The sequence below is a fragment of the Pinus tabuliformis genome, chromosome 4_2, assembly GCF_031772625.1.
Source record: "Pinus tabuliformis cultivar Carrire ecotype Pingquan chromosome 4_2, CPIR1, whole genome shotgun sequence".
Lineage (NCBI taxonomy): Eukaryota > Viridiplantae > Streptophyta > Pinopsida > Pinales > Pinaceae > Pinus > Pinus tabuliformis.
The window spans coordinates 571,056,464-571,075,716 of NC_142304.1; positions in this window are offsets into that span (position 1 = coordinate 571,056,464).

Consider the following 19,253-nt stretch of genomic DNA (forward strand, 5'->3'; position numbering starts at 1 on the left):
CACCTCGGGAGGGATTGGAACATTGTACATAGTTCTAAGAAGGTGTTATTTTTAGACTGGGCTTCACCATTCTAGTTCTTTGTGTTAGTCACTTTGAACCAAATCCTAGTGGGCCATCTGATTTTATAATTGGGACTACCAATGCTTTCTTCTATGTCATCTCCTTCTACCAAATCCAGAATTAAACCATGCCACACCAATGGGAATGACTATGATATGGTGTAGCCTATTATTATAGGAGGAGGCAAACATGAACTCAACTATGAGCTGAAAGCTCTGCTATCATGTATCGATATCTCACTTTGTATCCAATACATGATGAAATTACCAAAGTTGAATGACAATTGCCTTCGGAATGAAATCTACTCATATATTTCGAAGTGCTAACAAATATGAATGAATGGGTTCCTAATATAGACCACACTCTAGGTAGATATAGGCAGTACATGTACATAATGGGAATTTACTTGCATATAAAAATTATTCTTGGAAACGAGAATTGTTTTCTATGTACAAATGACTAGAAATAACTGTAAGAGAATTGGGAACTCCTCCACACCTAGGATGATGTTAGGGAAACAATAAGAAAGTAGTTCATTATGAGGCCATTGATTTTCATCCCACCTCCTTAAAAAAAAAAATTGCTGAAGCAAGTATGGATCCTTCTATATCATTGGGTCAAAAGATAGTGTACAATATATACAAACGTCCACCTGATGTCAAAAAAACAGAAAAGAAATAAAAGATTAAGCCTCCAAGGGCTACATCGTATAGCTTTACCTATAAAAATTAAAGCCTAAGAAATAACTAACATGACTCCAGACTAACCCTCGGAAAGCCCGCAAACTTTCGCGCAACCTCCCTCTGGTAAAACCAAACCCATAGATTTGACCCATCAAATCAAGAAGATCAACAACTAAGGAGAAAGATGCCTAGATAAAGAGCCTGAAGTTTAACTATCCTGCCCCACCAAGTTGCTCTGTCCCAGACAACCGTTGATTCGCGACAACTGAATCGAACAGATGAAGAAGATTTCACGTAGGACAAGAAGGAGGAATGTTAATCTACGATGAAGGGTGGTTTTTAGAACCCTCACCCTGCCACGTGTCATAGGATGAATGGGATCGCTGCAAAAATGCAAAAACCATTACCACTTTGAGGGCAACACGATGAGTCGAAAACCACCTGGGAGGTGGTTTTGCAATCTGGACCCCGATGTCTGAAACCACCAGTTGTTGAATGACTTGGTTCCTCTTACAAATGCAAAAATTCATTGCCTTGGTTAGGATATTGTAAGGGTGAGAGCGTTCCATCGAGCAAAGACTTATGGGAATTATCTGAGATCTTCATCATGCTTGTACCTTGAGTCTAGGCGACCAGACATGGTTCTCTTCTCTTCAGCAAAATTTTCCCAAAATGAAGACACATCCAGGGGAAAATCAAATTGAGCTAGTCTCCATGGCTTTGAGTCTAAACACTTCCCTATCTTCTTCCACCTATTCGCAGCATAGACCTCTTAGTCTCCTTGGATTCAACTACTGCCACTTCATCAACACATTATTCTCTATGTAGCTGACTCCTTGGTTTGCCAGAAGATCTGCCAGCTTATTTTCCTTTCTGTGAACATGGTGGAAACTAATAGTGGGCAGGCCCTGAAGATGGCTTTGAATTCTTTGGAAAACCTGAATTAGTTTCCAATGCTTAAAGACTTTATCCAGTGCAGTTCCATTATGATTTGTTTTACACTGACTCGATAATTAACTTCGAGTCTGCCTCTATCATGATATTTAGATGGTTGTCATACTTCAGTAAATACAGGCATTGTTCCATAGCCATTAGTTCAACCGTGTTATTGGTGGCTGTACCCAGGTGGTAAAGGAAGATAAAAATGATACTTCCCTCTAAATTTCTGAGGACACCTCCATACCCTGCTATTCCTGGGTTCCCTTTTGGAGCCCCATCAACGTTGTTTTTTAAATAGCCTTCCGGAGGAGGATGCCAAAATTCCTTCTCCGTGTCTGACGAGATGATCTTCCTGTCAAGGCCTAGGAGGGTGAGCCCCTGCATCCCCAGCTGCCTGAGAATATTTAAATCTGCTTCTGGGGGGGTTTTAGGGAAGTTGCGAACAATGGTTCTCACAGTCTCCTTGAGCTATTTCAATATTATCTCCAGCTAGTGTTGAGGGGGCTTTTCTTCTTCCTTAAAAATTATTTTGTTCCTCTCCTTCCACACATTCCATATGATGAAGCTTGGTGTAAGAGCCCACACTATGTTAAGAATTTCATTATCCGAAAAGATTTTCCTCCAGTTGATGAGGGTACTAATGATGTTGCCTCTTTCTTCATTAGATTGTTGAAAGATAGTAGCAAAAAGGTCCCATAACTAGGATGTGAAAATGCAGTTGTTGAGTAAATGTTCCAAGGTTTCTTCTTGAGCTTCACAGAGCAGGCATCTTGAAGGCCCCTGAACACCTCCCTTCCTTATGTTATCCCAAGTCATAATTTTCTTGTGATAAACAACCCGCATGAAGAGTTTGATTTTCATCCATCCTTGATGCATCCAAAGGCTTTGCCAGATTTTGTTCGGAACCGAGGGATCCAGCTCAAGGAGAATGCTTTTCGCTTCCTTAATATTAAAAGTGACCTCTTTGTTATTTCCCCATCTCAGTTGGTCTTGTCCCTCTGCTACTAATATCTTCCTTTGCTCTACTATTTTCCTGAGCTCCTCTGCTTTAGTTTTCAGGAGATTGTTATTTTTGCAATCTATGTTTCTCCAGATTCTCCACTTATCCGTAAGATGAGAATGTATCCAGAAATCCTTAACCTTTATTAAACCTTGGGAATCTAACTCTTGTTTAAGATCAAGGAAGTCTTCTTTTACCAGAATTGATTCTTGCTGCCACTTATCTTCCCAGAAAAGAGCAAGATTTCCTTCTCTGATTTCCCAGAATCTATTCTCTTGTACTAGTCTTCTATTCTCCCAGGCTTTGTTCCAAATATAAGAACCCTTTATATTTCCTAACATTCTTATAAGATTATTGTTCTACTAGGAACTAGCATATTTTTCTTTCTAGATATTTGCCCATTGAGTCTCTAGATGCTGGACCCAGCACCACCAAAGTTTGGCCCCTAGAGCCTTACTAAGAATCTCCTGATCATCCAATCCTAGCCCTCCATGGTTCTTGGGCTTACAAATTTTATCGCAAGACACCAAGGCCCATTTCCTCTTAGTCTCCTCCTTGCCCCAGAGGAAGTTTCTTTGAATATTTCTAAATTGTTGAAGGACCCCTTTTGGAGCTAGGAGGGCTGATAACATGAAAATAGGGATTGCTTGAAGCACTGCTTTTGTAAGAACTAACTTGCCAGCAAGGTTTAAAGATCTGATGGTCCATTTACTGACTTTGTCCTGCAACTTGTTGATGAAAGTTTCCAATATACTTTTGAGAATTGGTTTTGCAGTTAGAGGGACTGCTAAATATTTTGAAGGGAGGGAATCCCTTTGAAAGCCAAGAATTATAGAGATGTTTTTCCGAACAGAAATATTGGTATTGAAGAAGAAGATTTTTTATTTGGAGAGATTAACTTCCATACCTAAAGCAGAGGCAAAAAGATTTAGAATTTTTTTTGTAGTTGGAGGCTTCTTGGACTGTGGGGAGTCCCTGTAGCATGGTATCATCTACAAATTGTTGGTGAGTCAGAGCCTTCCCATTATCAGTAAGCTACAGACCTTTAATCTTTCCTGATGATTTCACCTGCTATATAGCTCTCCCAAGTCCTTCCATCATGATGATAAAAATAAAGGTGGAGAGCGAGTCACCTTGGTTGAGGCCTCTTGAGGGACTGAAAATCTCTGAGGGAGAGCCAATATAGAAAAACTAGAGGAGGTCACTAGTGCCATTACCCATCTAACCCAGATGCAATCAAGTCCAAATGCAATCAGCATTTTCTTAAGGTAGACCCAATTTACCTTGTCATAAGCTTTGGCAATATCTAATTGCATGATCATACCTGCTTGCTTATTTCTATTTAAGGAGTGCACCACTTCTTGCACTTGAATGATGTTATCTAGAATTTTTCTATCTTCCACATAACCTGACTTCTCCCCTGATACTAGGACCAGAAGCAAAGGTTTGAGTCTGTTAGCCACAACCTTGGATATAATTTTATAGATTATGTTACATAGGGCTATGGGTCTGTAGTTATCCATTGTCTGAACAATCTCCTATTTGGGGATCAAGGAGATGAAGGATGTATTGAGGGCTTTCAAAATGGTTTTGTTTGACCTGGAATCCTCCACAACATTCAAAATGTCCTGCTTAACAATATTCCAGCAAGCTTTGAAAAAGTCCGCATTGAAACCGTCCGGGCCCGATGCTTTTCCATTCTACATGTCTTTGAGGACATCACTTACCTCCCCTTCTGTTACTGGTCGATTAAGGTTGAAGTTCTCCTCTTTGGATACCAGTTTCGGTACATTACTAGTTATTTCCCTGATGGATTGCTCTGTATCTGAATTGTTCTCCTATGTTATACCTTGGAAGTGGTGGACTAACACGGCTTCTATAGCTTTATGGGAGATCTGCAGTTCCCCTGATTCATTCTTGATTGAAGAGATGATGTTGTGAACTCTATTGGCTATGGTGGTTCTATGAAAAAAATTAGTGTTGCGCTCTCCTGCTTTTAGCCATTGAACTCTGGACTTTTGTCTCCAAAATATTTCCTCTTGTTTACATAGATTCTCCCATTCTTGGTAATGTTTATCCGCTTGCTCACTGGTATTTTTATCAAAGCCTTCCATGATTAGAGCTTGGTTGAGAACCTGCATTTTGTTTTCAACTACTCTCTTTTCTTCAAAAATATTACCAAAATCCTTCTTGTTCCATTCCTTAAGTTGGAATTTGATGTGATTTAGTCTTTTGTGAAGAAGATACATTCTGGTCCCCTGAATCTGCAAGTCCTCTGACCACCATTTCTCAATGTTACTTGAGAAGTCTCGGTGTGACAGCCAGATATTTTAAAATCTGAAAGGTTTGTTTCTAGGAGTGCTGATACCCTTGATTTCCAATTGAATTGGCCAATGGTCTGAGCCTCCAAATGGAAGAACTCGCATTGTTACCTCTTTACCATTCAACATAATATTCTCAGAGATGAAGAATCTGTCTAGCTTTGAGGCAACAAGGGCATCTCCTCTCCTCTTGTTATTCCAAGTAAAGAGGCTAGTATTCCAATTAGTGTCAACAGGATTTATGTTATCAAAAGAGGTTTGGAAAGCCATGGAGTCTTTACTTAGAGATCTTCTTCCTCCTTTTTTCTCTGAAACGGATTTAATCATGTTGAAACCCCCTCCCATGATCCAGGGTATATCTGCATGTCTATTCCTGAGATCCACCAAGGTATCTAGAAACTTAAGTTTGTCATCTATTCTTTGGGGACCATAAACATTTGTGACCAGAAAGGTGTCCCTTTCTCCTACTGGTTGAATAACAACCGATAAGTAATTTCTGGAAGCCTTAGCTTCCAGAATGCCAATTTTGTGGGGATTCCATAGAGTGAGTATGCCCCCTGCTGTATTCTCTACTTTTACTTCTAGAAACTCATAGATGCTGAGCCCTTTTTTGTGGATTTGTCTTACCTTTCGAATGGAACATTTCATTTCTTGCATGAACATTATATTCGACGTTTCTTGTTTCATTCTGTTACTAAGCATTCTCTACTTTCTCTTACTCCCTAGACCTCTAATATTCCAAGATGTCAACTTCATTATAAAATATTTGTAAAGGTGTAGCTGGCTATGTCTTTCATCTTACCTGAATCAATCATTAGATTTCCACACTCCATTAAGAGTTCATTCTGGCTTTTCCTTCCTCTTTTCTTTCCTAGGTTTCTAGTAGCTAGTCCCGGCATAGTTTTCATCGTTTTCACCTCTCGGTGTTCTTTCTTATCTATGTTGTTCCCTCACTCTAATTTCCCAACATGCGTTTTCCATAGAAATAGCTGTTGTATTTTGCTTAGTTCTTCTTCAGGTAGTGAATCCACTCCCCTTGTAGTACCCTACCTCAAGAATCCTTCTAGGTCTAGGTTTTCTATGTCCAGAATTTCTAGTAGTTCATGTTCCTCTAGGTCCATATCATTCTGGTTCATTTCCTGATCCATTTCTTGTTCAGCATCGCTCATAGTGGCTTCTTTCTGGCACTCATTATTTTTTGTTTTCTCCAAGTTTTTTTGTCCTTCTCCTTTTCTACAGAACTCCCTTCCATTGCTTGATCTTCTTTAGTAATCTCTTCCGCTTCCTGAAGAACTTGAAAATTGTTCTGCCTGAACTGTTGTCCTTTGCGCTATTGATTTTTTGGTCCTCTTTTACTTACTTTACTTTGGTTAACCACTTTCTGGAAGCTATCTGATTCTTTCATTGTGTTGATTCTTCTTTTGTTTATTTCTTTGTTGAGCAGACAGTCTCTGAAAAGATGTCCATGTTCATGGAATTTGTGACATCTGAATGGAATGTGCTCATAATCTACTGTTTACACCCATTCTTCATCAAAAAATTCCAAGATTATCTCCTCCGGTAGAGCTCCTGATAGATCCATTTCCACACATATTCTAGCAAAGGAAGTATATTTTCCCCTTCTAGTGGCTTCAGAGGCTTTAACATAGTGACCTAATTTATTGCCTATGGCCGCTAATGATTCATTTTGCTAGTAATCAAGAGGTAGAGAGTAGAGCCTTACCCAGACTGGAACTGAAGTAAAAGTTTCCTTTTCTGGAACAAAGTTCATCATCCATGGTCTCATGTAGAGCCCCGCAACAGCATAGAAGTAAGGCCCTCCTTCAAATATTTTGTCCTTGTCTTCAATATTTGTGAACACCACCGTAAAGAAACCCTTAGACCCGAGATGAAGATCTATGCTCCCTTTAGGTTTCCAGTGGTATTTAATCCATGACTGTAAAGCTTTTTCAGTGGGCCATAGTCCCATGAACTTACAAATGATGGCATATGTCCCCATGTGCTCCCTGTGTGCCTGCAGCTCTAGATTATTTAAAATAACCCTGGGAGTTATGTCTGTTTTGGGTTTGCAGGGTCCCTTGCTTCTCTTGTCTTTAGTTTCCTGTTTTTTGTCTTCTACCTCTTTTTCTTTTGTGCTATATTGATCCTTTTCTATGGGTTCTTCTGTTCCCTCTTCCGTAATTCTTTTTCCTTCCACCCCTATTTCCCTAGCATTTTCTAGAGGCTTCTTGCCTCTGCTGGCCACGACCTCCTTGTAGGAGGGAGTGGAGCCCCCTCCTCTACCGCCCTTCATAGAGCTCTCTGACTGCCCCTGTTTGCGTTGAACGTTGTTCACTCTTCATTGTTCGCTCCCTCGGCACCCTCGATCCAACTTTCCACCATCATAAATGTCACATCCCACCTCCTTAAAATTGCTATTATTTTCTCTTTGGTTTTATGTCTTATTTTTGTACGCCTATATTTTTTAGAGACCCGGGAGGTCATGATAATATTTGGGTTTCTAGTTTTATCCAATAAGATCTAATATTTCTATTTTTCTGAAGATTGTCTAATGGAACACTACTCTAATTCTATGTTGTAACCCTTATTTGTATGCAGTAATATTTTATATCTATATCTTAAAAAAATCTTTTTGAGGTCAAACTAAAATGCGCAGATATATATATATATATATATATATATATATATATATATATATATATATAATGCAAATAATAGCAACGTGATATTATAATTAAAAACATAGTAAATTGGATAATAAATCATAAATGTGGATTTTTTTTTGGGACTAAATGCTAAATTGATATTATTAGTTTAATTTTTAAATTATTATATTTTATGTATTGATTATTATATAAAATCAAATTGTAAAAATGTTTTTTTAATTAAACTTGGAAAAAGTGTGTTATAAGAAGTTGCTAAGTCACCTTTCTAATATTAAAAATTAACACTTTTACTATTAACTATTTAATCATACTATGTATGTATTATATAACACTAACTTGGTACTATAAGCCTCTAAAACTCTAGGTCATTAAAATTAAATTATCCCTCATGCCGTAGATTTTAAAAAAGAAAAAAAACTATAACATAAATAAAATGTATACAAAATTTAAAAAGGTTTTTCATTGGTTATTTACTACATCTTTTTTGCAATACTTTATTGATAAAAATCAAACTAATAATACACAACTATGCTGTATTGTTTACCTCAAGAGATGTAATATACAACCTAGTATGAGGTTGATATGTAATCCTATTTGTTTTGAGAATAGAGTTGATGCGTTTCTAACAAAAGAAAAATAAAACGAAATATTTAGTAAATAAAAATTAATCTCTGCCTAAACAAAAATAACCATATGAATAGAAAATTAAAAAGCAATCAATACAATAATTAAAATACACCTATGCAATAAAGAATTGATCAGGATTGATCCTTCAGTAGGTTTGTTGAATAAGTCTATAGAGTGGTCATAATTCCTAACTCTATCTAACAATTCAAATGATAAGAAAATTCTACGTTTTGTTCAAAATACAACTAATATTCAAGTTTAGGTCGAGGTAGAGAATGAAATAACGTTCAATATAGATGATCAACATGGTCAATTCAAGTCTTTGTCATCAGTTGTTTAGCTAATTAACATGTCAACAAAACATTGTTGAACACAATTATTATTTTTCATGTTGATTAAGGAGTAACAACAATAGTCTGGAAAGCTCAATCCTAGCTAATCAAGTGTTCGAGTGTGGATTTAATTGTTTGGCACTGTTATGAACCATTACACACAATTGTTGGTCTTCTTGTATGTATGACATCCACAAATTCCAAATCAAGACACTAAGAGTGTAATGTTGGGTTTAATAAAATATATTACACTTCGTAAAATATCACAATATTAGAAGGATCCATGATGCCAAGAAATTTAATAGTCAATGCATTTCTGTGAATACTTAACCTTGATGTAACTTTATTCTTCCTTTCTAATGGCTAGAACAACCTATGAGAGCACTTCCAATTTTTTTAATTGAAAGTTTCTATGGAAAAACATGATAATTAGGTTTATGTATTTCATGTTAACATATCTTAAAATGTTAAGCTAAATGTTTATTATTGAGTTAAATGGTTTTGGCTAAAGTAGTTTACAGAACTAGTATTCATATCGTGTTTTTTTGGGATTTTTTTGTGGAATCTATGTACATACTTCACATCACATATTTTTCTAATTCAAATAAACGCTTCTATCAATTCTACTAAAATACCACAAATTTTCTTTCGATTTATCATCAATACAAATATTGTGAATGTGTGAGAGATTTTCAAAACAAAAAATGGAGAAGAATAAACGCTCCTTTAAGATGTCAACATAGCTAAGAAAAATTAGGTATTTAGTTAAAATTGATTTGGATCAAGAATAAATAACGATGACCAACTATTTTTGCAATAATTGGTATGTGTGTGTTGTTGACTATGTTGACAACGTGATTAAACTTAATACAGTTAAAAATGATACCTGCAATAATTGTTATCTAATGGGATTTGGAATCATTAACATATTTGATCTTATCAATTTTCATCCTTACAAAAATTGGGAAGTTGGTGTCAAGATGATGGATATGTGCCATATTTGATACCATATTTTTCACCTTCATTACCCTACGAAAACGATACTATGATTAATTTGGAGGATGAGATGAATATTGGAATAGTGAATTGGATTTTCCAGATGCCAATGATCCAGTACTAGAAGGTTGATGCATGATGGTGTTCTCAAATATTTACATGATAAGATCAATAATATGGATGGTAATAACTGTAATTGAGAATACATCGTCAATGTTATTATTCTTGAGCAAAAGATAAGGCTCAATGTTGTGATAAAGGCTCGAGGGGGTGAAATTGGTTTAGAAGCACAAATGGATAGTAAAATTGTGTCTACCAATGGAAGGCTACTACAAAACAAATGGGTTCAAATAAGAAAGGTGAATTAACTACATACTGGAATTTTGAAACCTAACATTATGGCATATTCAAATATATCAAGTGTGAAGTAAATAAATTGTTAATAATATTTACATTAATTTCAAGAATATACCTAGATCCACCTAACTTCAGATCTACCATGCATGAAGAGGGATCCTATCCCAAGAGAAACAAACATTTTCTCAAATTATATAGTCCAAATAGAAGGTTTACATATTGCATGGTAGATCGAAAGATGGATGCATCAAGGCTCTTAATAATAAAAGGGATATAAAATATATCTTCCTCTTTAGTTCCTATGATGGTATATATCTTCGAGGTAAAGGTAACTTATGTAAATTTATGTAAGTCGTAATGTCAGAGCAAACAATATAATATCCACTTTGAATTTATGTTTACTACTTCCTACCAAACGAGGCCTATAGGGTTTTGTTTGCATATTAACCACTAGTAATTTAGCACTCACAAATGTAGATTATAATTTTTTATGCAATTTTTCCAAGACCATAATTTCAAACTTGAACGACAAGGACTCAATTGTTGTACAACACTTGGTTAATTTAAATGGTTGCAGTAATTATATATTTTTGATGATGAATGATGAAATAATGAATTAAAATGTGAATCTCTCCTTCTACCTTGGGAGGTATGGATAAAACAAGTTTTTTTGTCACATTGGGCATGTTGTATACATAAGCAAGGGTATCGTAAGAAATATGATTTGCAAGTTAAGGATTTATTTGGTAAAGAAGGGTTAAATGTTCATGGTTAAGAATATTGTTGAATGTTTTTGAAATATTATATATATGTTTAACTCATTTAGAAGAAGAACAAGATTATTTAATTTGCGTGTTTTTTTAATCTTGGGAACATGAAATGTATTAAGGGGAACGTTTCTATGGTGTATTAACTCCTGTTGCCATTTACCAAAGATTTAAGTGATATGGATGTGCTTTTTATATTGAAATACTAAGATTTAAAAGAGACATATTTTTTTTCCAAGTTGTTTGTTAGTGAACTTCTCATCAGCTTGAATTGGTCCAAAAGTTGACTGATTCTATTTTATTATTATTGTTATTTTAATGTGAGGTCCTTCTTTTCGATAAAATGGTTCTCAATCAAAGGGAAACACGTCCAATTTGTAATATTAAAACACAATCCATTTAGGGGGAGGATGATTGCACTAGGGCGCATTCTACAGCCCAATATGAAGAGATGTGTGATTATGTTTGTGCTCAACCTAGTTGTACATGTTTAGATACTTTTAATTATTAAATGTATTATAACCTTATACATGTTGAGATATTTTTAACTATTAAAATGGTTATAACACAATATGAACTACATGTCATAAAAATATTTTACTTTGGATTCATTATTATTGATATTACAACCTCATTAGAAATAAAATATTTTTCATATCCATGTCAAGTAGCTTAATTTAACGAGTATGAACACTTCCACATTTCATAATCATAATAGCAAATGCATCCTAGAGATCATAGTTGTGTCTAAATTTTAAAAGAAAAGCAATATTTTTTGTTTCTACTGTGAAGAAAAAGATGCTTAATTCTTATACTTTCTAAAAATATTTCAATGTGAATGTATATAAATTATTTGAATATTAATTATGTAATTTATTTCAATATCAACTTGATATTTATGAATATCTAGAAGCAAAAATTTAATTGAAAATAAAAGAAAACCAAGTATTTGTAATAAGAGAGGATATATATTTCATTCAACACCTAATATAAAATTAATGTCTCTCATTTAAAAATATGAATAAATTTAATAATAAAAAAATTCAATATAAGTTGTAAATAATTTTTTTTAACATGTAACATTAGGAAAAATTAAGATGTATTTAGAATATGTTAATAACAAAAAAACCATGAAAATGGACAACATCCCTAACTAAAATATTTAAATTGTTATAGAAAGTAAAATATTCTATTTTCATATATGTATATTTATAAATGGACAACATCCCTAACTAAAATATTTAAATTGTTATAGAAAGTAAAATATTCTATTTTCATATATGTATATTTATATGGTTTAAAAAAATCTTGTGATTAAAATGTTTAAAGAAATTTTACTATTTCTCATTTTCATCTTTTTGCATACATAGTTTTGCTTAGTTTTATCTAAGATACAACAAATAAATGTTACAGTGTATTCTCTACAATCTAAATGTAAAATAAAATTTTCAAATTGTTAAATCTATTTATGAATTCAAAAATAAAATTTAAATTTTATTATATACTCTTTTAAATCACAATTATTATTAAGATAAATTTTGTAAAATTACTTATTCCAATTCAAATTCAAACTCAATTAAATAGAAATAAAAATAGTATAAAAATATTATCATATAAATAAAATACATCCACTTCATAATATAATTGAAATGTATTTCAACAATTATTTTAAATCTTGCAATTTAATTTCTATTACATTATTATTTTGTTTATGTCACTGACAAAACCACCGACACAACCATGTGCCGTGACGACTATAAAACGGAGGCGTCTTGTCGGAATAACGTCTGGCATTTGAAGGGATTATTCGAACTACAACTAACCGTTACACTAAGGGATTATCTCAAGTACTCGAGAATGTTCACTTTACAAATTAAAGAAATTAATGCTAAATTCGAGATACTAAAGTAAATGAATTTGATATAAAATAAATCTATTTTAATAATTTACTTTATTTTAAAAATCAAATTTTAAAATAATAAGTAATTTTATTTTTTAATAATTTTTTTTTAAATAAATTTTTTAAATATTTTAAAAAATTAAGATTATTATTTTTTATATAAAATTCTACAATATTTTTAAAATTTATGATCCTATTACATTTAAAGATTGTAAAATTACTAAAGCCTGGCACATTTCAATATAAAATCTTGTACATTTCAAAAAAAAAATTGATATCTAAGAAACTGGTTGCCTATACAACGCCAAATACTTAGTGATACTAAAATCCGGCGCAGTTTTGTAAAGGACTGAATGGCGACCTGAGTTGGCTGGCTATGTAAAACTACCGTGAACGTTTGAGAGTTTTTGAAAGCCAAAAATAGGCACCGGTAAATTTTATTTGGATCAACGATTAGTTACAATGAACAAATTATTTGTTTGGAGCAATGATTAATTACAATGAACAGTTATTTGTTGAATAATTTGTATATTAGGGTTGTCCAGTATGTTGAGAGGAAAAACATATTTAATACCATTATGCATGCAACAATTCTATGTTATAAGCTTTGAAATTAATAAATGTTTGATATTATTGGTTGTCATTTTTGCAAAATTGGGAAGTTGGTGTCAAGATAATAAGTATTTTTTTAATAAGTATTTATGATAAATATAAATGTATTTATTTTTCCTAAAACCATTCACAAGTCATTCCGGAATTTAAATTTAGAAAATTTGATATATAAGCTAATGTATAATATTATTTTTTTCCAACTTATTAATTCTCATTTCCGGAAACTTTGACAATGACACCATGGCCCGTTCGTACCAAAATCCATTTTCTTCAAACAGCCACGCACCGTGTTTTAAGCCTTCACTACCCTACGAAATCGACACTGTGATTCAAGGGGAGGAGTGCATGAGTATTGGAATATTAAACTGGGGCTGCCTGATGCCAAGGGATCCAGTAGTGGAATACTGAAGGTTGATGCATGATGGTGATCTCATAGCCTTAATTGAGAAGATCAATGATATGGATGATAATAACCTCAGGTCAGAAGAAACTAACACTGTAATTCAGCTTGAGAGAAAGATAAGGATCAATTGTGTTATAAAGTCTTTGGAGAAAGAAATAGGTAAGTTTATAGGAATAAATAGAAAATAAAATTGTGTCTATTGAATGAAAGGTCAGATGGATTTAGATAAACAAGGCAAATTAACTGCATTTTGAAGTACAACATGGTGACATATTTAAATATATATATATCTGATGTTAAGTAAACAAAATATTTTATTAAGTCAAAATGTGCATTCTAAAATATAGTTTGAAAGCCATATATAAATATGTCTATGTTTGGAATTGACACATGTCTTTATATATATATATGAACTAAATAAAAAAGAAATGCTAACTCTAAGAAAATAAATAAATTTGTCTATATGATCTAATATAATTTCATGTAAAGTGATTAATAGTAAAATACAAACACATATATATATATGAGTTTAAATGGTATACTTTTCAATAATATTTTAATAAAAAATATTAAGAGAAAATGTTTTAATATTGTATAGAATAAAATATCTCAGTTTGAATATGAACTATTGTTACTTAAAAATATATTAATAATAAAAAAAGAACATTTTAATGTGAGATGATAAAATGGAAAAATGACAGTGTTATGTAATTTGTATAGCTTTTAAAAATACTCTAAAATAAGTTTGCACCTAAAGTAATTTCGTCCCTCTTTGTTGGTGTTAGCTTAGTACCTAAGATGTATCGATGCTAGTAATATTTACATTAATTTCAAGCATATATCTAGATCTACCTAACTCCTGATCTCAGAGGAATCAAATCCCAAGAGCGGCTAACATTCTCTTTAGTTCCCCACTCCAAATAGAAGGTTTTCAGCTCACCTTTTCACTTTTTAATACTAGGAAGATGCCTAGTTCTCATACTTTTCAAAATTATTTCAATGTCAATCTACATAAAGCATTCAAATATTTGTTGAGTAATTTAATATAAAATCAATATGCGACATTTATAATTATGAATAAGTTTAATAATAATGAAATACAATGTAGGTTATAAACAAATAAAAAATAATATGTAAAATTAAGTAAAATTAAGATTCATGTAGAATATATTAATAACAAAAAAAAATCATGAACAACAACATAAATAAAATATTTCAATATCTATATGAAGTAAAATATTTTTAGTAGTTTTACTATTATTCATTTTGATGGGTTTTTCATGTATGGCTTTCAATCATTTTTGTCTAAAATACTACAAATAGTTGTTAGATTTGTAAATTTACACTTTGTAGTCTCAAAAATTCAAGTACTCATTAAGATTTTCAGGTTGCCCAATACATTTATGCACTCAAAAATACAACATATATAAATGATTCTCTTCAACTATAAATTTTTTTCACTATTACTAATTAAACAAAATTGATTTTTCTAAATACTTATTTTGTGATTAAAATAAATATTAAAAATCACCCTTTTAATTAAAACTCCAGTTCAATTAAATAAAAATTCAATTAAAAAAATGAATTGCCACAAAAACCAAATACATCTATTTCATAATATAATTCAAATATACTTTAACCATTAATATTTTTTTTTTAAGTAAAATTTAAATATAAAATTCAATGCCGAAATCCAATAGAGTTGAGTATTTGTTTGTAGGGTTACTTACAAAACTCCCCATCATCGTTGACTTCAGGGAGATTATTCTACCGGCACATGCATGTGACCCAATTCCTAATGGTACATTAACACGCGCCCGGATGACTATAGGAAAAAAAAAAAAAAAGACGTGTTACAAGGCGCACGTCAGGCGCAATAAATTTTCTATAGTGTTGGATTTAGAAATCGCCGGGCCCTCACGGCACCTAAGTGACATCACATCCATGTGGGCGATTCCTAAATCCAACACTATAGAAAATTTATTGCGCCTAACACGCGCCGGAGATAGCCCCTTGTAACACGTCGTTTTTTTTTTCCTATAATCATCGGGTCGCGTGTTATATCTGTCTATCTCCAACACATGTCAGAGCGTAATAAATTTTCTATAATGTTGGATTTAGGAATAGCCGTGAGGGCCCAGGGGGTCTTGACCATAATCGCCGTAACATGTCGGGTCTGCAGCAATGCCATAGGTGGTCAGGTTCAACTCATTGACTTTTCCATCGCCTATGAGCAGTAGAAATTTTAGTATCAACTATTACAATATGGTTGCCCTTACAAAATACAAAAATAATAATGCTGACGAATGTGAATTTGATATGAAACGGACATATCCATTTCATAATATAATATAATTGAAATATATTTTATTATTTTTGAAATAAATTTTTAAAATAGTTTTTTAAATGAAATTTTAAAATACTAAAATTATATACATTTGAATATAAATATTATTGAGAAAAATAGTTTCCTACGCAACCGAATGGGTGTACTTTATCATACTCAAATCTCATGCCGTTGGGTAAAAATGAGATTGAAGAGAGATTTGATATGAAATGACATGAGTAATATTTTGTTTTTAAAGAGAACATGCTTTATCCAACGCATTTTACTTGTCTCAAATTTATTTGATTTTGATTTTTTTTTATGTTTATATACAATATGAAGATAATATGAGTTATCGACATTTTTATTTGAAATTATGGATGTTGAATTTGGGAATTAAAAAAAATTGAATAAAATGAATTTGTTGTCAATAAATTAACAATGTCAATAAACTAATAATTGCACCAAGAGGTGCAAAGGAACACCAATAGGAGGATCCTCAAATGTGGAAGGCAATAGTTCATATATCATTTTGTGGAATATCATGTGGTTGTTCAAAGGGGTTAAGTTAAATGATTGTGATTAGTACACCACAAGCTTAATAGTTAGCTACCAAAGTGCAGATGAGAGGAAAATATTTTGTAGATAAGAGACTGTAAACTAATATTTTGTTGATAAGAGACTGTAAAGTTTGAATAGTAACTGACAAAACACCTTATTTAGTGAGCTAAACTACTCGACATCAAATTGTGGAGCACCTCTTTGGGGCAGACATTTGAGATAGTACTTGTAGGCAATATTTTATGCCACTATGAGAACAAAAATGGACTTCGAACAAATTTGAAGCTTGTATAGAGTTAGACATATCCATAAATTCAAAGCTTTTCTATGTTTCCGTGAAAAAATAATTATTTTTTGTTCCCTCATTGATAGTTTCCTTTCTTGGCGAAATACAGATTCCAGTTCTTACAAAGGCCAACTCCTTGTAAATTTATTGGGATCTCACACCCCTTATGGTTCATCCACTGAAGAGGAAGAGTATTACAATCAAAATTGGACTTCCTTCAGGTTTTATAGTCCCCTCTAAGATGTCCATAAAATAATATGGTGGATTGACATAGTTAGGGAATATAATGCCAAGGCTGGAAAAATATTCTTCAATTCCATCCACATGCTCAATATACACAGGGTGTACACCCTTAAGAAACAACACTAAATCAAAAAACATCTTGAATAATATAGAGCTGAAAAAATAAACCATGCAAATCTCTTACATAAGCTGTAAATGAAAAGGAACCATTCGGAAACTCGTATTCAACGAACCAAATTCCCAAATCAATAATATTTAACTTTGCAAGTAAAACACCAATTTAGGGGAATTTAACTCTATTGCAAATCTTAGGATAGTTATAGGAATCTAATAGACATGATAAACAAGAGCTGAGTCATTTAAATTCTAAAATATTCCCAAAATATACAATTGAAATAAAGATAATTGAAAATTAATATGCTTCAACAAATGAGTCATGCTTCATCCATATTTTCTTGTTTTCTCATTTGAACTGATGTAAGTAGAAACACATGCTAAGCATGTTTAATATTAAACATTACCTTGGTTGATGAAGTACCACACATGTTTACTCCTGCTAAAGCTTCTCTACGAAGGGTTTTTAAAAGGAAAAATGAAAAAGTGTTGTCTAAACTATATCTAGGTTCATCTAAGAAAAATAGAGACAGTTCCATTACCAACTCAAGCCCAACATTTACACATTCTATGTCCCGCATAGATCCCTCGTTTTTCCATTGTACTGACTAATGATTCTCACACAGATTGCAACCGCAAAGCTTCAATGGCACGTTCAACAACTAAAACCGCGTCTTCTTTTAGCATCTTAACAAAAAGCCCTCATGCATCCCCAATTTTATGATGTCAGCCATATAATGTTATCAACCATGAAAAAAAACATATTTTATTTCATGAAAATGAAGCGAAGGTATACAAGAAAACATGCTAGCTAAACTCTATGCCAGACCCATCTATTTCCCATTTAAAATTCAAAAAGCCTTAGAAAAAGAGTCACTTAAACCAAGCTTCATATTTGGTTTCTTTCACTTCCATTTCATCTATTAATTTCAATGGGAACTAGGCATAAGGCATGTTGAAGGGAAAATATTAAGCACCATATAGTAATTAAGGATTGGATTATTACTTTTTCTTTATGTTCATTGAGTAATTGAATTACTAGATGATGCTTAACATTTTCTGTACTAAATAGTCACTGATAAATATAATAAGGGTTATGATCACAACTTGAATGTTTATTCGGCAAATGTTCAATAATTAAGAAGACTTAACTTTACACTTTTCTATTTCTCCACCTCTCATAATTATACAAAAACCTGAAACAAAGGAACTTTAACTTTACACTTTTCTATTTCTCCACCTCTCATAATTATACAAAAACCTGAAACAAAGGAACTTTCAACCAATTTCATAACAGTGAATCCATAGGCTTGAATGTATTTCTCATTAGCATGTGGATGACATGATGTTAGCATAGAGCATGGTGCACAATATCACGTTAGAACATTCAGTTGTTATTTTTTATCATTCTCATTTTGTATTTGTCATAATGTAGTTGTAGAATGTGCCATATAAAAGGATTTTCACAACGGCTATTATGTCTTGCATTAAAGATATCGAAGTTCCTACTGCATTGTCGTAAACATTATTGATCCTCGTTCAAAATGGCTTTAGTGTCCAGAAGAGAAATGTTGTGGTCGGAAAAATTCAAATTTTCCATATCCACAACCAGGACAACATTGGGCATAAGAAATACTTGTAAATGTCAAACTATGCCTCAAAATGTGATATTTGACAGTAAAAATGGTCATAATAAAGAATTTGTGAATGATAAAATTCTCACAGATAACATAATTTGTTTAGTCTTTTAAATATTTTATACTTGATTGGTGAGAAGATTATTATTAGTCCATGCCTTCAGCAGGACCAGCGATTAGTTTATTTTTGACCCATATTTTTTTAGTGCCTATGTAAATTTAACCAAATTTTTATGTTTTCCAGTTAATTCATTTCCCTTTTAATGAAAGTTTTTTGAGCGATAAAACATTCCACCTGTTATTGGAAACTTCACGTGCCCCAATACAGCAAGGTTGGGGAAACACTATTTTATCCAAAGTCAGGTGTTTTATACAAACCCAGGTTGGGGCAAACTTTTCTGATTTCCAAATTTTTTAGGTGC